At 52.7% G+C, this 8,275-nt stretch overlaps 1 protein-coding gene across 3 annotated transcripts in view; it reads right to left on the minus strand.

The window, feature by feature from the left end:
- Kiaa0513 (KIAA0513 ortholog) overlaps positions 1 to 6,221 on the minus strand; it is a 28,503-nt gene extending 22,282 nt beyond the window's left edge. For 2 of the 3 annotated variants that reach the window (XM_090357188.1, XM_090357187.1), the window contains exon 1: positions 6,096 to 6,207. The gene's annotated coding sequence lies outside the window, so the exon portion shown is untranslated. Of the gene's footprint in view, positions 1 to 6,095 lie in introns of all 3 variants that reach the window. The other variant, XM_090357189.1, reaches the window with a different exon arrangement.
- Between the last annotated feature and the right edge of the window lie 2,054 nt (positions 6,222 to 8,275).

The following is an 8,275-nucleotide window of genomic DNA, read 5'->3' on the forward strand; positions in this document are numbered from 1 at the left end:
AAAAACCCTGGATGACTGAAGTAACCATGAAGGCGTAAAGGGTGCTTGGACAGAGCAGGGACAGAGCAGCTGTGTGCTGGCTGGCTCTACGCGTCTTCTCAAATGCAGCCTAGGCTTGTTAGTGTCAGCCTCCAGGAAATGGGAGGGGATTGGTGGGAGTGCAGAGAGGGACAGGGACAGCATGCATGAAAGGCACAGGCTTTGGGATACTTCATGATGGGAGAGGGAGCCCAGAGGGTGACAGGTGAGGCCAGGTTCACAGTCATTCAGTGGCTGCATCAGAAACCCCTTCCCTCTGGAACATACCATGTCACCAGCCAGGCCAGTTCGGGGCCACTCTGGCTTGGTACCTCTGCTCCATGGGGACAACTGGCTCCCTGCCACTTCCCCTTTCTCCTCAGTTCACTCATCTGACAAGTTTTGATGGAACCCCTGCTGAGACCAGGAACTTAGGGTACAAAAGGAGCCTCTGGCTTTCACTTCCCAAATGCCAGAGATCCACACCACACTGTCAGAGCCATGTGACACAGCATGTGCCGGAATTCTGGATGCAGATGCTGCTGGCAGGCCGACTCTGGGAGCAGAGCTCTGCCCAGGAGGTCTGAAAGGATTACATGGTCAGGGAACGCCTGACCAGAGCTTGCAAAGGCCAGTCAGATAAGGGCAGACATTCTGGACAGTGGAAACAGATGGCAAGAAGCAGCAGATGGCGTGAGTGCTGGTGAGCTGCCCAGCTACGCGGCTCTGTGCAGGCTTGGCGGGAGAACTGGGAAGGGAAAAGCACTGCCTCATCTAATGTGGTTCCACTCCACACCGAGGTGCATCCCAGCCCTTACACGTGACCCACGCCATACCCATGAGAAAGGGAAAGCAATACTATCTTATGTGCATCTAACAAGATTTCTTTTTCTAGCACTGGAACCCAGGGCCATTCCACATTGTGGCCAGGAATCCAAAATGAGGTTCAATCCCTGCCTCTCGCAGAACAGGAGGGCATCAGTCTAGTTCTTCCTTAGTAGTGGACCCCATGCCCTATGCAGCACCCATACTAAAATAAATCATTAGTGGACTTAGGTTTGCCTTTTTGTGGGTCTCATTGCTTCCCCCTCCTCACCTTCCCCTTTTTTCTCCTCCTCCTTGTATGGGGATGGAATCCGGGGCCTCTCACACACTAGACAGGCCCTCTACCACTTGAGTTACATCCCTAGTTCTGGTGTATATTCCATTTTTTTTGAGGCAAGGTCCCACTAACTTTGCTGGAGCTGGCCTTGAATTCACGATCCTCCTGCCTCTGCCTTGGAAGTAACGAGGCTTCCAAGCATGGCTCTTTGCCCCTCATCACATTTTCTATTAGTATCAACTAGTAGTATCAGAGGAGTTCATTTTCATACATGTCTCCATTCCTGTAAGCCAGGGCTTGCTTCTTTGCTGTCAGGGGGCTTCCAACCTTTTCTGGAGGCCCCGGCTTTGCACCTCTACCCGGCTCAAGCACACCACTTTCATGGCAGCCCCCTAAACACATCTGCTCTGGCATTTCCCTCTGCCATTGGTTTGGTTGTTTCCAGCCTCTTTTTCCCCCAGCTCAGTGGCTGAGTCACCACCCTGAGTCATGCCTGGCTAGGATGCAAAGGCCAGAAAAATGTCTCTGGTGCACCTGGTGGGAAAGAGAGTTGTTGATGATGTGGTCTGCTTAGGGGCAGCTGCCCTGAGTGGGGGCTGTAACAAAGGAAACAATAATCCCCTTCCCCTCCTTGACATTTCCATCCGCCTTTGTGGGCAGCTCCCCCACAATGCAATGGGGTGTGAAGCCCTGAGGACAGAACAGGCTTTGCTTTCCACGGCACTGGGGTGTGTGTGTGTGTGTGTGTTGGGCCCCAGAGCAGATGGGCCTGTGAGGGTATGATATGAGCTGCAATGGGACCGAGGGCCAGAGAGGACACTACTCAAATGAAGTCCACATTGAATGTGCTGGCACACACCTGTAATCCCAGCACCGGGGAAGGGAAAACAGGGGAATTGTTGAGTTCAAGGTCAGTTTGGGCTACTCGGTGAAACTGTGCTTCCAAACAAACAAGTTTTGCAGCTGCGTCCATGAAGATGTTGAGGTGCCAGGCCTTAAATGTTCACCCACAGCCAATGGTGTGCCTACAAGATGGCGGCTGGAGCCAGAGAGGTGGTAGCAGGGGACAGAAGGCTCCACATAGATAAAGAAAGTCGCCTGATGAACAGGCGCTAAGACTGGCCCTGTGAGGACAGCCATGAACTAGTGTATCACACAGGGGTTCGCCGCATTCATGCAACAATCCCAGGATGCGGGAAGGGAAGGACTGCTGGCTGGAGGAGCTTCTTTTGGGGGTGATAAAATGCTCTAGAATTAGGTCATGATGGTGGTCATACTGCTGGGTTCTATAAATAATGGAGTCACACACTTGGAATAAATTTACAATGTGTAAATTGTGCACAGTACACTGTACTGCAAGAGGAAAGAAGAGAGGGACAGAGCAGGTAGGGTGCTCAGAATCCTGCAGAGTGAGGGCAGTGCTCCAGGGCCTCAAAAGACACTGCTAGATCATGAAGCTGGAAGGTGTTATGAGCTGAACTGGGTCCCCCGCCAAACACCTAAAGTCCTGATCCCTCGAACCAAGGAACTAAACTTCTTTGGAAACAGGATCCTTGGTTGGTAAAGACAAGGTCCCCCTGGAGGACAGTGACCCTATGTCTGGTGCCCTTACAAGAGGGGACACGGAGAAGACAGCCACAGGACTTCAGAGGCAGGGCCTGAGCATCACAGCACAAAGAAGGGAACCACCAGGATTGCCAACAAGAACCGGCGGCTGCCTTTGGGCCTGGGAAGAAACCATCTCTGCCTACAGCTTGACGCTAGACTCCTGGACTGCAGAACTGAGAGAGAATGAGCCTTTGCTGTTTTTAGGATGATTGTGCAGTGCCCCTTATCCTAATACAATCTTGGCTGCCTGCCCACCTACCACCTGCATTGCCTGACCCATGGTCAACCGGTGTACGCTGTCTCTTGGAGAAGGCCTCCTCTGGCTGACTACTCCAGCAACGCTTCCCACTCTGACAAGAGCTGACTGTTGTAAAAATCAAATCTAGAAAATACTTATTGAGCACCTACTGTTTGGGGCCCCATTGATGCAGCAGCAAATGGGGAGCAGATAGTAAAGCATTCTCAAACAAGCAAGATCATTTCTGATTCTGCTACAAAGAAACAATCATTGCAGCTTGATAAGAGGGAGTGGGGAGCAGAGCAAAAAGGACCCTTACTTTCATGGTTAGGGAAGTCTCCCTGAGGATGCGACACTGAAGCAGTGATCTGAGTGACAAGGAGATGGCCATGGAGAATGTGGCAGGAGGAACAGCCAGTTCAAAGGACCAGTGACAGTGAAGTAGGCATGCTCACGTGCCAGGAAGAAGGAGGGGCCTATGAGAGTGAGAGTGGTAATTGTTGAGCTTGTAAAACAGGGGAGGTCAGTTTGTACCTGAACAGTTTAAACGTTACCAACCAAGGGAGATTCTGAACTCTGTCCAAGAGCATGGAGGTGCTGGGGAGAGAGACACTGTGGGATGATCTAGTTCAGATCTGAGCCTTTCTGTTCATAGTGGTTGCCCTTTGCTTCTTAGGGCCTAATCAGCAACAGACCGGAACTTTCTGCCAATGCCAAATCCTTCAGCAGTGCAGCGACTTCTCGAGATTGTAGTAGGCATGCTCCTAGGTCGGCCACCCAGTGTGGTGTCCAGAACAGAACACGATGTCCAGCAAGGCACCTTTGGGAGACTTCCCTTCCAGATCTGCACCTCTAACTGTGAGCCTGAGAGTCCCTGACCTTTTGCTCCTCTTTAAACCACTGGCTTGCCAAAATGCATGCCAGGCAGCCCCGCCTCTCCACAAAGTCCTTGCTATATTAACCTGAGCTAGAGAGTGGGGTAAAAGCTTATTCCTTCCTAGTGAGAACTGCTGAGAGACAGTGAGGGAGAGGGAGAATGGGAGAGAGGGTGCCCTCATAACCCAATCTATACCAAGTATTTACTACCCACGTGAACACAGCCACTGGGCACTGGTACCTGTAGTTTCACCACTTCTCTTCCGGGTGGAGGCCTAGGAGATCCATGAGATTGAATTTCCCTGGACCAAGCCTTGTCCTCTTGCATCACATGCCTGAAGACACCTGGACTATTTGCAACATCAGACACTTGAGCAAAAGACATTATTTGCAATCATACTTCCTGCTAGATTTCTCAAAGACCATCAACAAATCTGAGTAGAGGAAGTACAGAAGACACAGCTCAGCTACGATGGTCAGCCTGCTGCCAGCAGGGCAGGGATGGAAGAGAGTATTCTTGGCCCAGCCAGGATGCATGGTCCAACCACACAAATCCCACACCTTGCATGGGGCAGGATTCCTCATCTACTGTTGCCAGTGTGGGTCTAGTGTTGGTTGCCTGGACCAGTCAGCCTTGGCTTCCTCATGCCTTGGGGATATGGGGGAGGGGAGGGACAATAGCACCTGTCACTTCCCAGTTTATGGTGGAGATATATTAAGAGCTGGTGTTGAAAGCACTTTTGCAGGGATTACAGGTGTGAATCATCGTGCCCAGCTTTGATATGTCTTTTAATCTGATTGTTTTCCTTTTGTGAAAGGAGAGGGAGCGGGAGTAAAGAAGAGAAAGGGAGAGAGTCAGGCACCTGGTGTAACTCATCCATCCTAAAGCTTTCCCCTAAATGAAGCATCAGAGCAACTTGGGGTTACTGTGATTCAATTTGCCTTTAAAGACACAAAGTGACTGTCATCAGAGAGGACAGCATCCAGTGCCTGTGAAGATCCCCTGTCTTAGGGAATGCTGTTAGCAAATACGGTGCAACTGGCAATCCACTCAGATCACTCGGTGGTTTCTCATTCAATCAGACACTAACACATGCCTTCCAAAAGCAACCCCAGAGTACAATGCACAGGTGACAGATAATAGGCCAGTTTCTGACCGTTGCCTACTGTACTTTTTCACTTTTTCATCAACCTGATCTCAACAGCTGATGACCCCGCCTTCAAAGGAATAAGCACTGCTCCTACTTCTGACCAGAACAGTCATTTCCTACCAGAGATGTAGGAGAGATGAAGGAATGCTCACTGGATGATACAATCTCCCAATCTCTCTCTCTCTTCCTCCCTCCCTCTCTCTCTCTCTCTCTCTCTCTCTCTCTCTCTCTCTCTCTCTCTCTCTCTCTCTCTCTCTCTCTCTCTCTCTCTCCCTCCCTCTCCCCCTCCCCTTCCCTCTCACCCTCTCCCTCTTCTCATCTTGGATCTCTCTTGGTGTCTATCTCTGACTCTGCCCCCCCCCCCCCTCAAATTGCTTAACTCAGCGGTGAGAATCTCCTGGCCGCCCTGCTTTCGGGCTCAGGGAGAAGGCGGCCCTAATGAGATGAATCAGACACATCAGCGTCAGGTTCCTCAGCTGGATGCGCCTGGCAGCTGGCATCACACTGACTCACTCGAGGGACACCTCGTCGGGAGGCGGCTCACCTGGGCCAGCTCGGAGGTGAGTCCCTGCTCACTTTGCAGGCACTTTAGAAGACGGGCAAGTCCGTGCTCGCGGCACAGCCTTTCTCCGCTTCCTCTTTGCGTTTTCCCACATCCATCCCACCCGTAAGCCAGGGAAGCCCCGAGCCCAGAGCCGGGGGCGAGTGCGGAGCTGCGGGAAGACTGGATCCTGCCCTCTCCCGAATCCCTGGACCCAGCTGCGCTAACCTCGGCGCGCAAGACCGCCGCGCCCCTGCCGGGCGCCCCCGACGGCTCAGCGCCCCGGGCGGCCCTGGAGGAGCGCCACGGAGCGCCCCGCGGCCCCCATGTGCCCGCTGCGCCCCGTCCTGCGCGCCCCCCGGCCGCCCACGGGGTTCCCGCTCCATCACGAAGCCCCCCGTCCCCCCGGCGGCCCGGGGACCCCCAGCCAGGCGTCAGCCCCGCGCGCCAGGCCCCACCTCCCGCCAGCGCGGACCCCCCTCCGGCCCCCAGCGCAGCCAGACCCGTCACCTCGCAGACAGCCCGGCCCGGGTCCTCGCGGCGCCGGCTGTGTCTGCTCACCGCTCCGCGGGCCCCCGGGTCTCACCGCGGGGAAGGACGGCCGCTGGGGACCGGGCAGCCGGCGAGCGCCGTCAGGTGCGCGGCTCGGGGAGCAGCCGGGTCCTTCCGAGGCCGCGTCTCCCGCTGTCAGTCAGCTGGGCGCCCCGCCCCCTCCCTTGCGCGCAGGCGCGCGAGCGCCCCGCCCCTCCGGGCGTCACGTGACGGCTGGGCGGGCTGCCGGGCAGGCGCGCGCGCGCGCGCGCGCGCGCGCGCGCGCGCAGGAGCGCGTTCCCACGCCGGGCCTGGCTCCGCGGTTGTCCCGCCGGCGGCCCGGCCTGCGGCCCGGAGTTCCAGGGACGCCCGGGGTCCCAGGGTCACCGAGGGTCACACACCTGTCTGGGAAGGACCCCGGAGTCCCAGGGTCGCCGAGGGTCACACACCTGTCTGGGAAGGACCCCGGAGTCCCAGGGTCGCCGAGGGTCACACACCTGTCTGGGAAGGACCCCGGAGTCCCAGGGTCTCCTAGGGTCACACACCTGTCTGGGAAGGACCCCGGAGTCCCAGGGACTCCCGGGGTCACACACCTGTCTGGGAAGGACCCCGGAGTCCCAGGGACGCCGAGGGTCACACACCTGTCTGGGAAGGACACAGCGGCCATGCAGGGGGATGCTTTTTTTCCTTTTCTGAAACAAAAGTTCTAGGAGCTCATAAATACTCTACAATGAACATGGTGCTAGGCCCCGAGTTTCTCTCATGTCTTCAAATTTGTTTTTATTAAAGAATTTATTAACATTGCTTCTTACATCATATTTCAAATGACAAGTTTAACAAACAAGTATTCAAGAAGGGAATCTCTATATACAATCACTGGCACTTAGAACATAATCAAAATAGTTTAGAACATAATCAAAATCAGGCTGAGAGTTTGTATGTCATAGATACATATTAATCTATGTAATAAAACATTATGTCTATGGAGTCATACATTTTTATGTCTATGTAGTTGTGTTTATATTTCCTGTACCATGTCCATAGCATTGGGTATGCAAATATTGAGTCCTCTCTCTTGTACTGTTTGGACCTAAGCACATGTTAAGGATACCATGCACCTTTTGTTCTTTTGGTCTTGGCTTGTCTCACTCAACATGATTCGCTCTAGATTCATCCACTTCCCTGCAAATGCCATTATTTGATCTTGTCTGTTGGCTATGTAGAATTCCATTGTATATACATACATATATAGATAGACAGACAGATACCACATTTTCTGTATCCATTCATCTGCAGTAGGCATCTGGATTGTTTCCATCCCCTGGCTATTGTGAATAGTGCAGAGATGAACATAGCTGAGCAGGTGTCCTTATCATATCTTGTGTTATGGAGTTCAGGATAGATGCTCAGGAGTGGTATGACGGGATCGTAGGGAAGGTCATTCAAATTTTTTTTAATAGAGTTAAAAAATGGACATGCCCTCTCTGGGAGCTTCTTAAAAGAGACCAAAGAAACATCTCCCGATAATGTGGGGCTTTGCCAAAAGGGGTTCCAGCATCTAGCAAATTGCAGACTGACTCGTGACTCTGAAGTGTTGCATAACCTTCAATCTCCTAAAGATATGTTCACATGATAACTGCCTTTTTAGGCTTTCCTCCCAAATGGAATCTCAGAACCTTCTTTGATGGCTTTCCTTTCACTTTCAAATACATTTACTGATTATCTTTAAATAAAAATGTCATTTCCATAACAGTGCTCCCACAAAATGCTCCTGCGTCAGCCCCCTGTAAAGAGAGTTGAGGGTATCCCTTCTGGACTAGGGCTACTGAATGCTATTGCAGTGATAACATTGTGGCAGGGCTGGGGTTTAGCTGCTCAGAGAAAAGATGTCCTTCAGCTGGGCACCGTGGCTCACACCTGTATTCATAGCTACTCAAGAAGCTGAGATCTGAGGATTGCAGTTCAAAGCCAGCCCAGGCACTAAAGAACCTGAGACTCTTATCTTCAATTAACCACTAGAAAATGGGAAGTGGGGCTGTGGCTCCAGGACTAGGGCTGTAGCCTTGAGCTGAAGAGCTCGGGGACAACGCCCAGGCCCAGAGTTCAAGCTCCATGACTGAGAAAAAAAGAAAGGAAGAAAGAAAGAAAAGATATCCTTCAAAGTAGGAGTGAGTGTCTACCCTGGGTGGTGAGCAGAACTGATAGATCCC

The sequence above is a fragment of the Megascapheus bottae genome, chromosome 24 (assembly GCF_031878675.1).
Source record: "Megascapheus bottae isolate mThoBot1 chromosome 24, mThoBot2.hap1, whole genome shotgun sequence".
NCBI lineage: Eukaryota > Metazoa > Chordata > Mammalia > Rodentia > Geomyidae > Megascapheus > Megascapheus bottae.